The following is a 21,233-nucleotide window of genomic DNA, read 5'->3' on the forward strand; positions in this document are numbered from 1 at the left end:
TAAAATATTGGGGAGAGAGCAAGATAGAAATTTAATTTTTCTTTGGAGAGAATGCTGTATTTACATGACTTGAAGCTCTGGTCTGACCCAGGATCCTCCAGAAAATTTCGATGTCCAGCATCTGCTTTGGACTTCTATAAAACCTTTTAAATGTTTACACAGGCATGCCTACATCTGTGCCTGTGTCTGAAGTTCAGCCCATGAGAACTGCCCAGCTCCACAGAAAGGAATGGGACAACTCACAATAACATTGCTGGGAACAGGGTGGCTCAGTGTCACTGATGTGCTGACAAATCTCTCAATAAAAATAGTAGTTTAAATCTTAAAAAAGAGATTTCTCCCTTGTAATTATTTATTTTAAAATTAAGCACAAGCTTTTCTCGCTCTTGGAATATTCTGCATTAGGAGATGATGCTTGCAGATTAATTAAATTATTAATATATGTGTTTGTGAATACTGAGTGTTTGGAAACACTTAGGGCTTTACAAGTCGTACATGAGGAATATACCAAATACAGAAAAGATGGAGCCCAGTGATGAGAAGAAGCTGAAAGAACATGACTGCCTGCCTTGACCAAAAGAGAAATTATGAATATATTAGAAAGTAGTAATGTATTTTGCTTGTTATTTGAAGCAAAAAAAGGGAAATATGTCTTTCTTAAAACAAAATTAATGACTTAACACAAAATTAATGAGGCAGTTTTGAAACATACCCGAGTTTCCTTTGTTTTGCTTTTATCCTGGAACTGTAACATAGGCTTTCTGCAACACAACAGCAAATTCTGCCTGTAAGCCAGTAAGCTCAGTTCTTCCCAAACTTGTTAGGTGGCAGAAGCTCACAAGCGATGCTGATCTGACATCCCAGCAACCTGCCTGCAGCACTCCTCCAGCAGCAGTGTGAGCTTCCTGGGGCTCTGCAGTCTAGACCTGGACTGACTACCTGCACCCCAAGGTGAGAGCAGCGGTCTCACGTGCTTACACATTCACTAGCACCTTTTGTTAGGGTGACAACGAAAGGACTGACTCTCCTGGTGAATGGTGCTGTTGTTTGAGTTGCTGAATTATGCTTTTGTTACGTAGTTCTGTAGAGACTTCAGATGGACGATTTCATTTCATAGACAGGCAGACCACAAACAGCTCCTTTGACTGGGAGGAGGTGAAGCTGGTCCAAAAGGAACTGTCTCATCTAGTTCTCTTCTCCAGGGATGTTTTTGTTGGCTTGAATGCCGTAGGGATCTGGGTGTTTCCTCCTATGACCAGATAGACTTGGGTGAAGTAGAGACACCAGTCAGACTCCAAAAAACACAAAGCAGTCAAAGCCATAGACTTTGGAAAGCCATGGGCATTTGGAAAATGCTTTTTAACTCTCATATAGCTTTTTTTTCCTTTTCTGATGGGCTTGGCTCTTTGTTTTATAGACTCTTTTCTTCTTGAAGTATCTTCATCAGTTGAGTACTTTCGCCAGCTCCTTCTCTGTCACTTTCTCCATTATGCTTCTTGGTGTTTTAACTTGCTCCTTTATAGATGAGTGTCTGCACTTCATTCTTTCAAAATGCAACTTTAACATAATGTTCTCTTTTATTACATTGATTAGTTTGAGCGTGGTTTATATGTAGTCTCTCGTTTTTCACACATCTTGAGTAAGATAACAGAAGAGAGAACAGGCACTTCTGTACAGATCACAGATCATTGCTACTTTACAAATTCATTGCCAACAAAATGTTTTTAGTGAGGCAACCTTTGGTTTATGTTAGAAATTTTGCTGTAACCCATAATCATTTATGAGGACACGGGCTAATATTCCCCATAGGTACGTTGCTCACTAATTGGACTCAGACTATTTACAGGCCCCCAGCATGTTTTGTTACTATGTTTTGTAGTTCTTTTGCTATTGTAGATATGTTAGGAGGTTATTTGGATATTAATTTTTTCCAGGTATTAAATGAAAAAAGGGGAGGTTATGGGTCTCTGAGAAGCCTGTAAAATGATTTTGTTCTACCTGTGACGTAAGCATGTTTGCATTCTTGGCAAGTAAAAATCTAACAAATTGTCTATTTGAGAATTGAGCTTCTAAGAGCATAGGCTGTTATAGTCCTAAGGGAATCTTAAAACACAGGCAGAGACTGGCTATGAAAAGGAAAGGAAAAATTTGTGTCACTGTTTTAACAATAGACTTCTTTCATGTGGAGGACCTAGATGTCTGTTAATTACTAACTGGCTTGAGGGTTTTGGATTCTGGCCCAATATGCTGAAATTCTTAACCATCCGCTGGCTGGCATATTCTTCAAGGACTGTATTTGGAAACTGATAACGTAATGGATTTCCTCTTTATAGACTGTTTATGTAGTAGAAACGTTTTCATTTTTAGCTATGTTTCTGTTTTACAGTCTCGGTATTCATTGCCGGCATACATTCCAGATAGTTGTGTGAGTGCAGAAAGCAAGAGCTGGTTTGGAGGTTAGATAATGTTGGCCCAAGTTGAGCAGCATGTGTTGTCTTTGCTGTGCCACAGCCCCACCACAATGATCAAAATGTAAAACTCTGCCCTCTAATTTTAGGTGACTTGGATGAATTAACAAGACCTGAAAGCCTGTGATTACTATTGCACTTGAAAGAGTCTAAGATCTCTGGAAACAAGGCAGTAGATGTATATGACGAAAGGAATCCAAAATAAATGGAAGCCTAAAAACCTTTTTATCATCCTTTTTCCATGTGAACATGGCCGTATATTTGTCTGAAATAAATTTTCACTGGTATTTTCTGAAGTAAATCTAGTAGTTGTAAATTATTCCAACCCTTTTGATGAGTTCTGTTTGTGGGTTTCCATGCAGATTAAAGTATGTGCACCAAGTATTTTCATTAAATGAAGATGTAGTAGACAAAAATCTCTAAGCAATCTGCAAGATTGAATGAATCTATGGTGTTCCCACTCTTAAGAGATGTTCTGTGGAGACCTTCACACTCCCTTTTGTTTTGCCTTTTAGTTTTTAAATCCAACTGCGGAGGAAGTTGTCCTTGTGGTGCCAGCTGATGGAAGGTTCATCAATTTAGTGCTGATCTTGGTAGCAGGTGTGCAAAGGCCAGGGAGGCAGTACCTGGCATAGAATTGGACTTGAACTAATAAAAGCCATCAAAAAAGCAGCGTATGGCAACAACCTGAAGTAATTATTATGTGTAAATGAAATAACCACATTCAAATAAAACCGAAACCTGTAAGGTTTCAAATATACTAAGAGAAATTTGACTAAAACCCTATAAAACTGGGTGAATACATGTTGTGGTGAAGAGGCTCAACAATAGGGCTCTTAATAAGTATATTCTGGACTAAATAGTCCTTAGTTGCAACTTCCTGTTGGAAAAATAATTTAGTTGAAGAAAACCCTAATTTTTTAGTTACTGTTTTCTCTGATCCAGTTCGGTGTGCTGCATTAGCACTTGGTTTGGCCTAACTTAGTAAAGGTGTGGAACTGACAGTAAGGTGTGAAGAACCTGCTTCTCCTTACTGTAAGGAGAAGCAAGAATGGGAAGCAGTATTGTCTTATTAATATGTATTGCATTTGGTTTTGTTTTTAAGCATTATGATGGGTCAGGGAAGACACAGTCCCCTGAACATTTAAAATTGGCAAAGAAGGGAACAGTTTGGATATTCTATGCTTCTCAGCCCTCCCTGTTCATTTGTGCCATTGCTTAGGGGAGTGGTTTGGTTCTAAAAAAATTACTTATTTGGCTCAGATAATTTTATCTGAATAATGTTTTCCATCTAATTTGCTGTGTAGCCACTTGGTATTTCTGCTTCTCTCAGGGAATTGGGGGTGGCCTGGGTACAAAATGAGCGTCTGGAGATAATGGATTGCTTTCTAATTTAATTGTTGGTGTCATTTATCCAAGTTTAAAGTGTTTGTGCAACTACTTTAGTATGAACAAAGTGGTGGTATGGGCAGAACACTTAACTGTGTCTGGGTTATTGTGGATGGTCTTATCACACAGCAGAGCCTGAACCTCTCTGCATTCTCAGTTATCCTGGACCAAAATCCCCTCCTGCTTTTTTACAGAGAGGGGAGATTAATGGGTTTCGTTCATGAGCATCTGCCTTTAACTTTGTTGTTACTTTTTTCCCCTATAAAATTCTTGAACCAAAGAACCTGTGGAACCAAAAAGCTGTGTTGAATACATCTGTGACAACCTTTCAGTAAGTGAACTGTGGATTCAAACCTTTGCAACTCTTTTTTCTTAAGAACCCCCCCTTTTCTTAAAAAATGTTACTCGAGTGACTCCAGTGTACAAATATGGCATTCCTCTCACAGAAATAGATACATATGCTATCTGTTACAAAGTAATACCAGACCAATTTAGATTACATACAGACTAACATAAGGTTTTATTAAGATTAAATGCTGCTAGACACATAAATTTAATGTGCATTAAAAAAAAAAGTCCACCAAATACTGCTCTTTATCTTATTTAAGTGTACAGAATGGGTTTCTGTCAAGTTTGTGATGAACAAGTTACGTGAGATGTTGTTTGGTAGCATAAATTTCTTTCACTTGAAGGATCATTTTTAAGAATGAAATAATTTTGTTAACAAATTCACAGCAAAGTGCTGCAATCCTTGCATTAGCAGATCGAGATGGGTCGTTCCAACCTGGCTATAGGGGATCAGGAAGAAGGGACAGGACTTCCATTTTTTAACTGTTTTTGCTGCCACATATTATAGAAATATTTTAAAATTGCATCCCCCCTCCTCCAAGAAAATGTTCATGGATGGATGGAGTTTTTCCTTTCTTTTGTTCTTTTATTATTGTAGTCCATATTGTCCATTTTAGAAATGACTGATACAGGTAGTTCCAAAAATTCACACAATTTACATTTGGTAAGTCCCTCCACACTTCCTATCACTTCTCCAAAAGCTGCATTTTTAGGGGAAGTAAGAGGAGTTTGTTTTTTTCTGGTTGTAAATTTCCATGCCCAGCAGGCTTATCTGCTTCCCTCTGCAGTCATGCAAGGAAGCTGATGGCAGTAAAGGCTGGAATTCTGGTTTTGACAGCAGTGTGTTCCTTGAGCAACTTTATCAACTGTGTGAAATGACATCTTTAAATTATTTTACAGCATGAGTTTAAAAGAACCCCACTTCTGATATCTCAGTAGTGTTTGTGCCTTGTGTTTCCTGTTGCAAGAGACAAGAAGAAAGTACTGCTGCATAACTGGATTTTGGAATGTGGGGGCAGTTGTGTGACAGCTATCAGATTGGATGATCTTTATTAAAGACCCCGTGTCAGTCTAGCACAAAGGCACTTGTACAAATTTATACATGCAAATTTATTGCAGAAAAAATACAATTTACTTGCATTTAAGTGTGGGAAGGAAGTTGTGTGGGGCTTTTTAAATAAAGGCATTGGAGATTGCTGAATAGGGAGAGTTTAAAATTATGTGGGAAGAGTTCACTTCCAGCATCTGTAGTGTCCTGAGCATTCAGCTCTTTGTTTTGCCTATTTTGGTATGTCAGCAGGGAGGCGCAGCTGTATCAGCTTTCCCTCTTCAAGTGTACCTTTCAATTGTGTACTCTCACTTTCTGCAGTTCACTGGCAGTCAGACAGCTCTCTTCCTCTTCTTCAAATAAGCAAAACTTCTTTTGAACTACCAATTCATGGTGGTCATTCACTACCTGTTGCTTTTGGCTGCAAGAGAAGCTGTCTGCAACATATGATTTATTTGTTGTTAGAAGTAAGACCCCACATTGAACTTATAGGGTAATTGCAGGACTACAGGGTGGTTGTAGCTCTCTGTTAAGGCAAATATTGTGTATATCACATAATCCCTGGGAAAAGTTTGTGGGTTTGTTTTGGGATTTTTTAATTTTTTTTTTTCTGACAAATTCGTTTAAGCAAATGAACTAAGTAAGGCTGAACCTTCTAAATGCAAGCTTATTACTTAGAAATTGTGTTGACCTTTGATCCGACTCCTCCTTATTTGCAGGTCATTAGGTCTTGTCTTTTACATTACAATGCTTAGGTGAATAGCTGCCCCTTCAAAAAAACCAGCATTAATGTAGGGAGACACACTCCCCTGCAATTCTTCTGTGTCCCATGCTTTTGTCAGGGAAGGGAAGATGTTGGCAGAGGATTTGCTGAGATATCCTCATGCTATTCTAGTGTCTTGGGCAGTAGTGGAGTGCTAGGAAAACACACACAGAGATGTTACCCATTGTTTTTCCTCTCTCGCTGAACTCTCTGCACCCTGTAAACCCTCATCACAGTTCATAAGGTCATGGGAAAGGACTCTGCTGCAAAACTACGTCATGTTCCTGTCTTTGAGGATGAAAAACACGAGGGACTATGCAAATCTCTTCTGTGTGATGTGACGTGCTGTTACATCACTAACATACTTCTAGCACTGCCTGTGAAAGTGTCTTTTAAAGTTGGGGAAGGGGCGAGGATGTGAGAATACATGGCTGTGAGCCAAATACAAAAATACAGTTTAAGCAAAGAAAGAGTCTCATCTTGATTTAGAAAGGGTTCAAGGGCAGCAACCAATATATAGGAATAAGTATAAGTAATTTTTATAAAGATGATTAAAGAAAACTCTGGATTTTCTTTAGGATCTAGGGCTAATAAGGAGAAGGTCTAAAAACACCAGGAGCAAAAAGAACAATAACATATGTCTGATGACTGTGGTAAAGTTATCAACAATGTTGCTGAAAATACATAATTGTTGCATACATCTGTAGTGAGAATGAAGCTGAATATTGCAAATAATCATATAATTATGAACAAATCCATCATATTCCAACAGTAAATAAAGACTGAAAGAATGCTTTTGAAAATTTGTGTTACGAATTTATGGAGACTGAGAAATTTTTATTTTTTTAATGTCTAATGTAAATCTCCAAAATTTTAAGGATTGTCATGAAGCAAATGCTATTCAAGATGATTAATAGAAAACAGATATTATAAAATGTCTGGTATATTGGTTAGATTAAGGGTTTGTTGTAATCTGGCTAAGAAACTGGCTCTTGAGAACATTACAGTCAATGAAGAGTCATTTAATTAATATGTAATTTTTTGATGTTCAGTCACTGGATGTTTGCAAAAAAAAAATCCTCAAATGAACACACAGTTGGAAGAAAATGCACAATTCTTTCTGACAGTTTTATCTAGGACACGTAGAGTAGAAAAATATCAATGATGGCATAACTTCATGTATTTCATTGAATTGAAGAGCATGTTAGCCGACTCTTTTGAAATCTGAAGTTAATCACTATGGGAAAGGCTGGATGTACCTTAAAAGATGAGAAACAATATCTGAAAAAATTGAAGTCAGTACTGGTTGTAGGTGTTGGAAAACCATATCTATACACTTAAGGTAGGCAGCGGTGAAAAAGTAAATTCCGAGTTTGTTGAAGTGAGAGTAAAACATAACGTGAACTTGCATAAAAAGAAAAAAAAAATTAAAGTGGTAACTATTAACTATTGCACTATCTTATTGCTGGACTTCAGAGATTCTCCAGCACTTGAAATTAGTGTCAAATTAGCTTTCGAGGAGCTGTTCTTATTCAAGCAGGTGTTGAGCTTTGTAAGGTCTCTCATGTCTTGTGAGAACTAGAGTAAATCTTTCAATTTTTAAAACTCCTTTTATGGTAGTAACAACATTCATTTATTGTTTTGAGGAGAGCAAGAAAAAAATTTATTTCAAACTTTTTTAAAATACAAATAAGTCTAAAGAAGCATTTAGAAACTGTCCTCAGTTTTGAAAGAAAAGCCAGTTCTATGTAAATTGTCACAGATTCTTATTAGTTGTTACTTTTGAACTTCCTAACCATCTCATCTGCTTTTTGGGTTTTTTTAATGGAAAACCACAAAGGTAGTAGTGTGGTTGTTGAGTTAGATGACAAGGTATTAAACAGCTTAAGTTCATGTCTTTGGTTACCTGGCTGCTGTGCAGCTCTTTGGATACAGGCCTTTGTGTGCTGAAATCTTTCAATGGAAGTTCTTGTGCTTGTGAAAGTAATTTCATCCCATGATGACAGCTCGTAGAAACCATCTTGCTCATGGAAAGTTGAACTGATACAGCTCCTGATGGGTGACCTTCTAACAGGATTCTGCCTGCTCTGAGAAAACAAGCCATTTCTTTTCACTGGTACTTGGGTGGGAACTTCAAAATAGGGAATAATGCCAGACATAATTTTATGTCCTTATGAGCACTGCAGTTCTGAAAGAAAGAGTTTTGAGTCTTTTCTCTCTCAATTCCACTATCAGGCCTACAGCTCTGACTCATAAATTCAAGGTCCTGAATGCATGCATATTAGAAAATATGTTCTGCAGCTGGTCAGACTCAGATAGCATCTAAGTAGAAGTATTATTTTTTTGCAAAGATACTATATAACTTCTAATGTCTGGGCTGATACAATTTGAGACTCCTTTTTCATTTGGGAGGGGTACACCTTGCTCATTTTCAGTGCTAATTGTGACTATTTTCATTGAACAGTAGCAGTTTTTTTACCCTACAGAAGTGTAGCTTTTGATGGCAGATAAGGTAATTTTATGAATGCACACTGTGAAAACACAGACACAGGAGAAAAATTATCAGTTGTTTCCATGGGAAGGGAGCAGATATGTGAACAACTATTAGCATGAGAAAATTGTGATTTCTTGAACTATTTCCAGAGGGCATGACAAAGTTTGTGAGTACAGATCTGTGTGCTGTGTAATAAAGGAGCTGTCAGATTTCATTGGGAGATGTCTAGAGGAGGGATGTTTGCCAGGAAGATTTCCATCAGTATATTTGACCTGATACAACCTATATAATGTAGAGCTTGCCACATGTGTCATGTGGTGAGTGATTTTCTTCCAGATATCCAGAGCCTGTCAGGGCTTCACTGTTGAAGCTACACAGGGTTGGAGTTGAATCAAAGCAGACCCAGGTGCCTCAGCTGTTCTCCCTCCAAAACAGAGATAGTCCTGATGACAAGCACACTGCTGCATGTTGGTCCTTGTTCAGGACAGACTTCCTGCACTAAAAAATGCCAGCCTGCAGCCTTTTAGCTGCCATTTAAGGACTTCAAGGCATGACCCTGGTTTATTAATTAAAACAAAAGGCATTCAGCCCCTAATTGGATACTTTGTAGTTGTATGTCTAACATAATAATTAATTTGTAATGTTAGTTGTTGGCCAGCACAGATGGGTAGAACAGGGGATGGCTTTTTAGTGGTGTGGGAATGTGCATGGGTAGGTTTTCCCCACTGGGAAGTAACAGTACTGGACTTCAAAGAATATCCTGCTGGTTAATTGTCTCAATGTAGTCCACATTTGGCCAGGATGGACTAAATTTTGATTAGGGAGGCACTGGAGGCTCCATCCTGGGACCAGAGGAATATGTGACTAAAATCTGTCATAGGTAAATGAGAGTGACATAGGGAAATGACAGTGACAACAGGGAATTCATGACCTAGTAGGGTGATCACATTAAAGTCATGTTAAGATCCTTATTGTGGAATAGGAGCAAACACCCAGTGTTTCATCAACTGACCACATATCTGTCACACAAAGGCAAATATATTTGTAGTCTGACAAGTGATGAATATACTTAATTCTTTGTCAGGAGAAATGACTTTGGGGTACTTGTGAAGATGATATCTCCTTGTGCAGCTTGAGCTCGATAAATTCCCAAGGTTCCCTGTCCTGATCCAATGTGTTAAACTAACATTGTTGCAGAATAAAACTGGTAAAGAGCAAAAAGTGAGAAGACCTGGGTTCTCCTCCAAGGGAGGGTGGTGCTGACCACCAGAGATTTTACTGTGCAACTCTAGGCAAGTCAGTTTAGAGCAACACTTGCTTAAATATAACAGCTGTTTTTCGTGAATTACAGTAATCTTTAGGTTTCACTATTTGGCACTGGGAAAAAAACCTGTAATTTTTCATCTGAAAGCAGCAGTTTAGACTTTTAGCCTAATATTATTCTGGTTTTGTTTCCACTGTTCTGCTTTAGTAGGATTCTTAACCTGCATGAGAAGAGACTCAGAAGTCTGTTCTGTCTGTGGACATGGTTTCTGGAGATGTGCATCACACAAACTACAAGATCGTTATCCCAAGAAAAGGACACAGAAAGCTGGGTACTGCCTGATATTTTTGTTTGGGTTCCATCACTGTAGTGTCAAAGCACCTTATGGTCTTGAATGCATTCATTTTCTCATGGGGGAACTTAAGTGGCTTTTCCAAGATCACGTAGAAATGTATGACTTAAATAGGAACTGGCTCTTGTCTTCTTTGATCTGAACTCATTTCTTCATTGGTATAACACCCTGCCTCTGTGTGGGACTTCCCAGTAGTAGTCGTTCCCTTGTCTGAGGCAACCACTTGAAAAATACGATGGTTCTGTGGGTAAATCCTGGCTTTGCTGCCCTGAAGAAGTAACTACCTGGAATTCAGTAGATCACTAATGGTTCTCATGTCTTGTTTGATCCCTCATCTACAGGAAGTAGCAGTCTCTGAGCTGTTCTGGCTGCTCAGTCTGGACAGTCAGAAGCAATCTTGAGCAATCTGTTGTATCTAAGTATTGCAGACATGATTTCAGAGTCCCCCAAGAAGGCGGATAATGCTCTTCTGGGATATTTAATGTGAACAGGTGTGGAGCCATTTGTAGCTATTCAGCATGGTGATTCTGGATGACACTTCAGGAAATCTCAAAGGTGCTAATTGCCAGAAGCAGAAGAAGAGTAGAGTGGTCCTTCTGGTATATACTTCTTTTTCTACTTTGCACTTGGTGTCAACTGCTCTTGGAGATGGGATTTAATGGAGCTTTGTCTGATCCAGAATGATGATTCCTATCTGCTGACATTCTTTAGCAGTACATTTTAGAGTGTACATCTTTGGGTGTTTGCTTGGTGACACCTCAGTTTCCTCATACTCAACTGGGTCTTATAGTGAGTGCCTCATAGGAGCATTTAACTTGTGTTTCAAAGTATGCCTAATTTTGCTTGTTTGCAAGTCATCTCAAGAGCATCTGATGAAAAATGCTTTAGCCTTCTGTAGTTAGTGGTGGTCAGTAGATGAAAAGTCTTAATCCCTTAATGCCTTCCACGTTGTCAGAAACAAAGCCACACATTGTGTATAAAGAAATTACTGTCATCAAAAGGCAGTTCATCTGCTTAGTATTTTCATTGCACATCACCATTTGTGAGATGAATATGCAGTAATACAACTTTCAGCTTCAAGCACTATTAGGAAGTTTAAAGTTCTGGTTAGGGATGCTCCATTGTCTTTCACCAGTAGGAAAGTTGTAGGAAATATATAGGGTTTTTTGCATAAGCGAGTGTGTTGGAAGGGGATGTCTTAACGTGCAGTACCTCATGCTGCCTAACATTAAGAAAATTGCTTGCTGAATTTATGTGGAAACCAGTAACTAAATTCAGTATTTGCAAGAAGACCAAGCACTCTTACTATTGTTTGAATATTTTGGAAATGGGAGATAATAGATAGATGCTTTTACACGCATGAAAGAATTTTTCAATTTAATGAAGAAATATACTAGCAATGATGCAAGGACTCTCTTCCAGCATAGTAGATGTAAATGAGGACTTGTTTGGCCATGTATAACTTTTATTTATTACTACGGTAGAGAACGTGTTTTTTTTTAGTGTACAGCGACAAAATGTAAAGTTTGGCCTCTCATGGCACGTGTGTGATGAGAGGTTAAAATTCAAGTCTTCAGCAAAGCTCTTTTTATTGCTCCTCTTGAAATGAGCTTTCCTTTCCCCATTTTTAATTCTGCTAATGGACCTTAAGCAAACAAACATGGACACTCAAGTAGTTGGCAGTACAGAGCTGGGATAGAAGCTGTTTGGAGAGGTGAAGGCTTTAATTATATTAAAAATACCTGCTCAGCTCTTCAGGGAGTTACTGATTTTGGAGGACTAGTTTCTGTTTGCATATGTTCACAGGAAAAAAGAGTGATGTTGTCATGAGTTTACTGTTCCTCCACTCATAAAAGCGAGAGTGGCAGGTATGGTTCTTATTTGTGTGTTATGTTGGGACACAGTAGATAAGGGACACGATTAACATTTTATGAGTGACTCTTTATAGCAGACATAAAATTTTAATATGTTATATTTTTCAGCTGTTTGGCTCTAGTAACCTTCTGTTTAGACTTAATTTGCTTGGGCTGGGAGTGTGCAAGGAAATGGATCCATTTCAGTTGACTTTCTCTAACAATGGGACTGATGAATGCCTTTAAAATGAGAAAAATTGTAAATACTCTGGTCTGTATATAAAGAATTAATACATAAAGGCTTCTGGTAGAAAGGCCAGTGTCAGTGCTCGATTTGTGGATTGATGTGCACAAGAATACCATGTTCAGTAAAAAATCCTGAGCAGTTTATAAGAGTTATTGAAGGTCTTAAAAAAACCCCACCCAAACCCAACAAAAACAAACATCGTTTTAGCAATTGCATTTACATTAAAGGAAAGGGAAGGAAAAGGCCGTACGTACATAAAAACGCTAGAGGGAGCAAGGAAGAAGAAGAGGGGAAAACCATTGAAGATGTTTGCACTTTTAGAAATAGCTTTTATAAAGCATCCATTTAAACGCTTCTGCTTACTTCAGCTAAAGTGCAGCTACAGGTCAGCCACTGCATCTTGCTGCTCTCTGTTCTCCCACACGTCACTGGAGAAATTTCAATTTTCTAGTCCTGAGAGAGGCCTGAAGCTTTGCTGCTTTTTAAATGGCCATAAGAAAAACCACCTGCCCCTCCATAGACTGTACCCATTTTTTTTTTGCCTTATTTTCTATTTGAATGAGCAGCCAAATGTTAATTTGCCTTTCAGTGCTGGTGGCTGTTTTGGGGGGACTGATATATAGACTCGGTTCTCAGCTTGTCTCCCTCCGAGATTATATGGGGTAGAATGAGAGAAAGTGGGAGTGTTGGTGTATGTCTGTACTGGGGATCTATTAGATGAAGAGGAATTTATTTGCATTATTTTGGAGTGGCCGCACTGCTCTTGCAGAGATCTGAGGAAAAGGAGTATCTGCAAACTTGTAGAATAACACAGAAGCACGAAGTTACTGTAAAGTCTCTCATCTTACGAGGTTTTGGAAGTGTTGTTGGGCAGACTTTTTATACTGCTTTGTCGTAAAGCTAAATGCCTTGAGTTAAAGTGTAACAGTTTTACGCTGTAGATTATATAAGTTATTTGTTTTTAATTCCTCTCCACCCCAATAAACTGCCATAATGTTGATATCCTGGTATGTGTAAGAATAGAATGAAATGCTGTGGGGGATGTTCTCTAGTTTTCAGGTTTTAGAGGGTGGGGGAATCTTTTTAGTATTCTGAAGGTTCTCCTCTTGATATTCAGCATTACACAACTAAACCTGTTGCTGTGGAGAACTGAATTTTGATGGCCTGGGGCCTTGGCACTGAGCAATTTGGGGGGAAGGAAGGACGTTGTTGTTATTATTATTAGAGGCTGCTTAGGGCTTTGGAATGCTGGAAGTAATCTCAGAGGAGGTAGACAGACTGAAAGTGGATGAATAGGTAAGCAGAATTAATACATATACATTGTGTGTTTATCATCTGCTGCTGTAATTTATTGCTACCATGCTCATTGTTGATGTTCCCTAATTTCTCTTTTCCACTTTAGAAAATAAATGGAAAGGGCAGGAATAATGGACTGGGGTTTTCTTCTTTTGGTATTTATTAGATGGAATGATTTTAAGTTATGAAAGCAAGGACAAACATTTCTCAAAAGTAATCTAACCATGCCTTAGCCTGAGGACTCTGCTCACTTTAAAGGAAACAAATATAATGAAATTTAAATATGTGGAAGCTGGAGTCCTTTAGCAGTGCACAGAGGGGTTTTTTTAGTGTACTTTGAGACTATAAAGATTTGTTGTCTATTTATAATCACATCATTCTAGATTCGAGATGGCTACAAATTAAGAATGGAAGAAAACATATTTTTGGAAATATTTAATAACTTCTCAGCAACAAAAACCCCCCAACAAACAGATAAGAGCACCAAGTAATTATGGCTTAATTCCTGTTGAACAGTTCAGGGCCTTTTCCTGTCATTTGGAAATTAACTCCACTTAAGATGAAACAGAGTATTGGAATAGCAGAGAATCTTTTTTTTCCCCTGCCCCTTTAGCTACCCTGCTTTGCATTGTTTCTTCTGCTGCAATGCAGGGATGCAGGCAGGTGAGTTTCTTGCTCTCCTGGTGTATAGAGGGCTCCTATTAAAGCCCTAAAGTGTTTCCTCAGGTAGAAGATGGGCAGAGTTGAACCATAATTGAGTGCATATTCAATTTATTCCTCAGAATCAGGAAGACAGGCATATTCAGTCTGAAACAGAGAATAGTAATTTTGTAGATAAATTTCTTATGCTTCCAAAGGGCCAGGATACTCAAAATAGTCCATGGATACTTAATTGAACTCAGTGATACATGGATTATCCCCAGGGGGGGCCCTTAATGTGCAACTAAAACAACTTTCTGTGATATTTCCATCTTTTTTTGTGATTATTCAACTGCAGGGTAGCACCCACCACAGTTGAACTCCACGGGGCAACAAAAGGTAATCCCTTAAAAACACACAATGGAAGTACTGGGGTACTAAGGTTGTTGTGTTGCCTTAGGAAAAGCTGGTACCTTCAGTAGTAGCCCAAGGGCAGAGTGTTTATCATTTGACTTTCACTGCGATGTTTACACAAGGGCTATGGTATCCAATTAAAAAAAAAGGGCCAGCCCCACAGTGGGTGTAAGGTACCACAAGGCATCTCTTCTCTCTCCCCACCCAGCTAGGGCAGAGCAGGGCACCCACAAAAGGATGCCCAGCACCAGTTTTTCTCCCCAAGTCCTTCAATGTCACGAAACGTCAGTGTGTGCAGGTTGTTCACATGCCCACTAAGCCGCGTGGAGAAAAATGCTGCTTAAAAGGGCAGCTTATCCTGTTCTGAGCTTGGCGTTCACAGCATCCCTGACCGAGCTCTCTCTGGAGGTGGTCTGGTCGGGGTGGTTAACTTGAAGCCTTTAATTCAGTGCTGGAAGAACGTTTCACCAGGGGTTTTAAGCAGAAATTGCCACTTGGTATCACTTGTTGCAGTGCTTTGGGTGCACTTATTAATGCCTGTTCCGAGCGCTGCTCAGGGCGGTCTGAAAACAGGGGGCTGCAGTATCGTCGTGATCTGTTAGGTAAAGGATAAGCACAAGTGGTGGCATGCTTTACAGATAAGTTGAGATCACAAATCTGCAGATCTGGGGTTGGCTCAGCACCTCCTGTGCAAACACAGGAGCAAGTGCAGGGCGGTTAAGGGAGCAGGAATGGCTTCTGCCCTTCTGAGCCTGGGAGGGACAGCAAGTTGCTCTTCAAAGTGAGGATTTGGGATACTCCTTTTTGCTTCAGTTAGGAGCTCGGATTGCAAGCAAAGGATGTTAGCCCTTTAAAAGGTGTCTGTTTCATCTGTATTCCTCAGAAATGAGGATTCTCATGCTTTTTTCCTTGCCTTTAATGTAGGCTGTGAATAGCTACTGCAGGTGAGCCCTAAATCAAGATCTGATGCAACAGCAGTGCTGGTATGCAGCGGGGGCTGAGATCAGCTCCCCAGACAAATGTAGCATACAGAACTATTTTTAATAATGTAGGACTTTGGCTAGGCTTTGCCTGGAGGAAGAAGGGATGGGAGGTGAAATCTCCCCCCTCGAGCTGGTGAGCTCAGCTGAAATACATGCTGGGCTTTCATCCCTGCTGGGACTTGGCCAAGATTCAGATGAGGATAGGTTTTAAATCCCACCTTGTAGTGCCCACGGTGCCTGGTAAAGCATCCTCCTTTCCCTGGTCTCAAGGCCTGTTAGACAGCTGGGAGCGGGGAGGAAAGCACACATTTCCTTTGGGAATGTGTAGCGCTTGCTGAGCAATAGTTGCCGAGAGAGAAAAGTGAAGCATTAACAATTCCTTTAATTGCATTCTGCTGTATTTGTGTGCTTGATAATAGCTAGTAATACTTGTTTCAGAATACTTTAATGTATGATTTTTTTCCCCCCTCATCATATTAGCCTTTGAAAAAATCCTTTGGCCTAATGTTTTTCTTCAACAGGATTTAAATTTTTCTTATAGTACACGGCAGGGTGGGTGGTTTTTTTTTTTATTCCCTCAAGTATTACTGTGGAAAAGTATTCAGATCTTTGTGTTATGATACATAGGCAGGCAGGAAGCAGCTTAACTTCAGCTTCTCTGGACAGGACTCTGCTGAAAGATGTGGTGCGTGAGCATGTTGATTTTATTGTTATCTTGTAACAACAACCCGATGTTGGACTCCCTTATTTGCATTCCTAGCAGGACGGCAAGGTGAATAATTTAATTCCAGCAGCCTCTGCCACGTGATGGTGCAAGGACCCATCAGCGATGCCTCCCCTGCACCGACAAACTTTGAGGAATGGAAACTTACAGAAGTGATGCGAAATCGTCGCATGTCCTCCCTTAACCCTGGAGAAATCTCTCGGCGGAGTGATCGCTTCATCCTTTTCTTTTCCACGCGTTCCTCTGACGTGGAGTTTGGGAGGTGTGTGTGAGCCTGCGAGCAAGACGAGCGAGGGAGTGGGAAGCGGGGAGGGCAGTGGGGGAAAAACGCACACCCAGCCACAGAGCTCGTAGGAACAGGAACAGCGAGGAGCCGGAGCGAGGCCGGGAGTCCAACCGCAGGCAGCGGGGAGTGGAAATTTACAGCTGCTTGTGAGCGCCTGTGCATGTCCGAGTGATCCCCTCTGCTCACGCTTTTTCAGAGGCTGACGGTCGCTCTGCAAAAGAAGAGCGGGAGGTTGAGTCGTGGGATCCCTGGTCTCTGCCACGTGTGGATAATCGGCGGGGGGAATAAAGCGGAATTAAATGGGAGATCACTGAAGGCGGCTGCTGGCGGCGTGGGCTGCGGGGAGACGGCAGAGCTGTCTTCAGCACCTGGCCATGGGGCTGCACAGGGCTGCTTAAGAGCCCCACCTTTCCACTCACAGTAAGTGTCAGCCGAGGTGATGTCCTTCGAGTGACGGAAAGTTAAATGATTTATTGAAACTTTTCTTTTTTTTTTTTTTCTTTTTTTTTTTCCTGTCAGCACCAGCCTTTTCGTAATAAACTGCTTGCCTGCTTGTTCTCGGTAGTTACGCTGGTAGCTTTTTATAGCTTTGTAAACTGTGTTACCAGGAGTGGCTCTTTAATGCAGGCAACCCTAAACAATACTCCTTCTGTTACATAAGGCGCTGGCTCTGCGACCAAGCACTCCGTGTCCATGGAATATCTCTGGAAATGGCTTTATTTACAGTGTGGTTTCCAAAAATAAAATATCTGCAATATATCATTTTTTTTGCTCCTCTCCACTGACTGCCTGCAGCTGCGGACTGGCTCTTGAGATGCGGAGGAATGGGAGCGTGGCCACTTGCATAAGACAGGGGGATCAGAGATGAAGGGAAGATGGGCGTGCGTGTGAACTGCCGGGAGAAACGGCATATGTAAATTAACCATCTCGGTATTTATAGTTGATAGGTCTTGTCGACCTGAAATGCTAATGCTGTGCAATGGGTGATTCATGAAGTCTTTATCAGGCAGAACTTTAATTGAGCTTAAGGGAAGTTTGGTTTTGGTTTTTTTTTTTCCAGAGAAAAGACTCTTTCTTGGGCTAATATTAGTAGTAACGTGAAATTACTACTATAGAAAATTATTTTAATGCGTTATGAAGCTATTGAAAGTAATACAGCAGAGTTGCTAGAAACATGGTCAAGTAAATGCTGTGTAGAGAGGTAACTTCAGTAATATTGGACAAAAAGCAAAAAATAGTATTCGTGTTCCTCACTAATGAGTTTAGAGGAAGTCCTATTCCCTCTTGGCTGCTGCCTGCGTTATTTAAATTATGTTACCAGTTTCCATTATTTCTGCGGTTATTATTCCTACTAGAAATGGATATTTAACTTGGTTTCCCTTTTGCTTAAGTAAATTAAAAGCTGTTAAGGGCTCCTCTGTTAGAATTGTGTGTACTTCAGAGACATTAGTTAAAAGACCTCCTTCTGCTTATTTGGGCTTGTGGGAGTTTTGCTGTGGATTACAGTTAGGCATGGAATTGAATCCTTAACCTTTTAGATTTGAAAGACCTCTGGTGACAAATGCACATTGGGATCCCAAATATTCTTGACTCATCAATCCTGCAAATTTGGTGGCTGTAAAATCACTGATTTCCTATCTTTATAGTTTTATTGAACATAAGGTAATAACCTATTATTTCTTGCCAGTTCATTAACATGAATGGGAGAGCCTGTGTAATCCTGTGATACCGAGATAATTGATGCTGGTGTGAGTATGGTGCCACTGGTTGCCACTTCTGCATGGGTTTAGAATCTGAATGTTACCTGGCATTGCAGTGTGCAAATGCTGTTTTATAATTTTATTATAATAACAATAGCTTTGGTAGCACAGGATTTCCAATAAAAGGACACTAAGTAGCAAAGTCAAACACCCAAAATGTTCCTAACTTCAATTCTGGTGTTTGCCTGTGCCTGTGCCATATAGTCTCTATACCCTACTCAGGGTAGATTTAGATTAGATATTAACAATAAATTTTTTACGATGAGGGTGGTGAGACACTGGTACAGGTTGCCCAGAGAAGCTGTGGATGCCCCATCTCTGGAAGTGTTCAAGGCTAGGCAACCTGCTCTATTGGAAGGTGTCCTGACCCATGGCAGAGGTGTTGGAACTAGATGATCTTTAAGGTCCCTTCTAACCCTGGAACCATTCTATGATTAGTATTTTGTTTGTATTATCACATTAATTCTGATCATTGCTGCCTCATTCTGGGTTTGGTTGGTGAACACCTGAGCTGTATCATCTGCTCCAGCAGCCCTGTCTCTGTACCCTCCTTCCATCCCCTTCTTCCCCTCTTGTGCTGGTACAGCTCTAGACTGTGGGCAGAACTAGACTGGAAACCTGTGTGACATATTTTCCCCACCAAGCTATTTTTTGTTAACCTGGATCACTTCCCTGACCTGGTTCACCATGTGGTCCTGCAAACAGCTGTATCACCCCAACAGAGTCTGTAGGGATGTGAGTAGATGTGGAGCGGGGTGTCACCATCATGACAAGTGTTCATCCAACTGTTGCCTCAGTGACCAGCTTGCTATTTGGTGTTTCATTTTATCCTCTGTGTTTGCTGACAGACTACATAGAATTTTTGGGTTTAATTAAATAGGCATTCAAGCACTTGATTACAAACAGAATAAATAATTTCTTTGAGTGCTTCACCACAGCACTTGAGTGGAGCATCACCATGAGTGCCTTCAGTTTCATAATAGTATTAAACAACTATGTGATAATATTCTTATTCTGTAGAGGTGATCAGATTAAGGGCAGAGCTGCCTACTTCTTTTCCATATCTGATCTTCAGGTTGCATACCATCTGCTAAAAAAGAGATTTGTAGTGATAGTAGGTATTACTGCAATGTTTTGGGGGTTCAGGTGAAGTTTCAGCCAATATCCACCTTCATTCCAGATAATGCAACAAGTAGCCAACAGCAAAGCTTATTGATGAGTAAATTCTTGAGTTTTTGGAATAATTTTGTTGCCAAGCAGGGTTGGTGTTCATTCACCCTAACCCTAAAACTGTCCTCTCTTCTCTTAATCTTTTGTCTCATTTGTGATGTACCTCATTGAGGATTTGCAGAGAAGTTAATTGTTGTGTAGCCCTGATTCCTTCTGCATATTAAATAAAACACGGGTCATGTGAGGGGACTGCATTGGGGAGGATGAATTTGGCTTCTCCAATTGATCATCACACATGGGAGCTTCCATCCCCTGATTTGAGTACATTGCTCTGTAAGTGCAACAGCTTTCCCAAATATGGCAGGAGGGATAAATGAGGAGGGATTAAAGTGCCTCTTCCATGATGTAGAAACTGAATTAGCCAAAATGATAAAGAAAGTGTACTAACTCAGACCCCAAATATATGGGTCTTAGGCACACTGCAGTCAATGAAAAATGAAGGTCTTTTCTTCCATTCAAGAAATTCTCACATGGTATGAGTTATTGAAATGTTTTGATTCTGTTCAATAAGTTGATGAAGACAAGATGAATGTCTGATACTTGACGGGAAGGAAATCTTTTAGCTCATTTATTTTGGAAAAACCAAATTGCTTGTCCAGAGGAGTGTCTGCAGAGAGTGCATGGATGGGCTCACATGCTCTCTCCCATTCTTGCCTTCATGGGCAGGAAGAAGCATTTGTTACGGAGCGGCTTTACTGAGTCACTTCGTAGTGGGATGGGCTACTTAGTAGAGTGATATTGCTGCGTGTGTTTTTCCTTCATTGTGCTTAGAGGTTCAACTGCACTATAGTCTTCAGAGGAAGTATATGATTAAAAGCAAAGAAATTGGGGAGAGTGCCTACAAGCAGATCTAGATCTCTTACTGTACTTTATAGCTGTATTAAATTATTTTTTTAGTACTTTCTCTTTATGAGCAGATAAACTGGCAAAAGAGATATTTTGAGGACTGATAAAGCATAGGCTTTGTTGTCAAATGATCTAGGTTGCATTCCTGACACAACCACTGATTTTTTTAAATATGGCCTTGGGTAATTTTCTAATCTTTCTGTGCTTCAGTTTCTCCCTTTGCAGAGGGGGCAGAGTAAAAGGAGGCATATAGGTTTTGTGAAATCTTAGTTAAATGTTTGTAGAGTTGGAGGCCTCTGAGGGAAGGCATGCCCTGAGTATGAAGGCATGTTATGTTACCTTTGACAGGCTACCGAATACCCTAAAAGTCATGTCTTGTAAAGCACATTCATCTCAGGGTTCAATTTACTGCTTTAGTCTGTGTGATTTTCTTTCTCCCTTTTTTTCTGACTCAAACAGAAATAGCCAGACATTTAGAAAGTGGTGCTTTAATACTTTCTTTTGGTGCTTCTTAACTTACCTAAAATAAAATCAGTGCCATTTTTTTTCCTCCTGGACAAACACAGAATGACATTCCCTTAAAGTATTTTTCTAAAAGTAGAGTTCCTGAAATGTGCTGGACACTCCAACTCTGGCGGCTGAAATGTCATGTTCATGCTGATGGCAACAGCAGGCTTTGGAAACCACTGTTCCTCCTACAGTGCTGCTGGGACATTTTCCTCATGACTGGGAGAGACAACCTCTGAGGCCAGAAGAGTTGGTCCAGTGAGATGCAGCTGTTTCCTTTGGTCTCATAAGCTCCTCACAAGAGCACCAGTGAAATAACATC

At 40.0% G+C, this 21,233-nt stretch overlaps 1 protein-coding gene across 5 annotated transcripts in view; it reads left to right on the forward strand.

Moving 5' to 3' along the window:
* The window catches only part of CAB39L (calcium binding protein 39 like), a 63,719-nt gene that overhangs the window by 640 nt on the left and 41,846 nt on the right, over positions 1 to 21,233 (forward strand). For 2 of the 5 annotated variants that reach the window (XM_051779331.1, XM_051779330.1), the window contains exons 2-3: positions 825 to 951; positions 16,765 to 16,988. The exons of 1 other annotated variant lie outside the window; for it this stretch is intronic. The gene's annotated coding sequence lies outside the window, so the exon portion shown is untranslated. Of the gene's footprint in view, positions 1 to 824; positions 952 to 16,522; positions 16,545 to 16,764; positions 16,989 to 21,233 lie in introns of those variants that run through there. 2 more of the 5 variants (XM_051779333.1, XM_051779332.1) reach the window with 2 other exon arrangements.

The sequence above is a fragment of the Manacus candei genome, unplaced genomic scaffold (genome assembly GCF_025592945.1).
Source record: "Manacus candei isolate 608988 ecotype Guabito, Panama unplaced genomic scaffold, ASM2559294v1 h1tg000014l, whole genome shotgun sequence".
Taxonomy (NCBI): Eukaryota; Metazoa; Chordata; class Aves; order Passeriformes; family Pipridae; genus Manacus; species Manacus candei.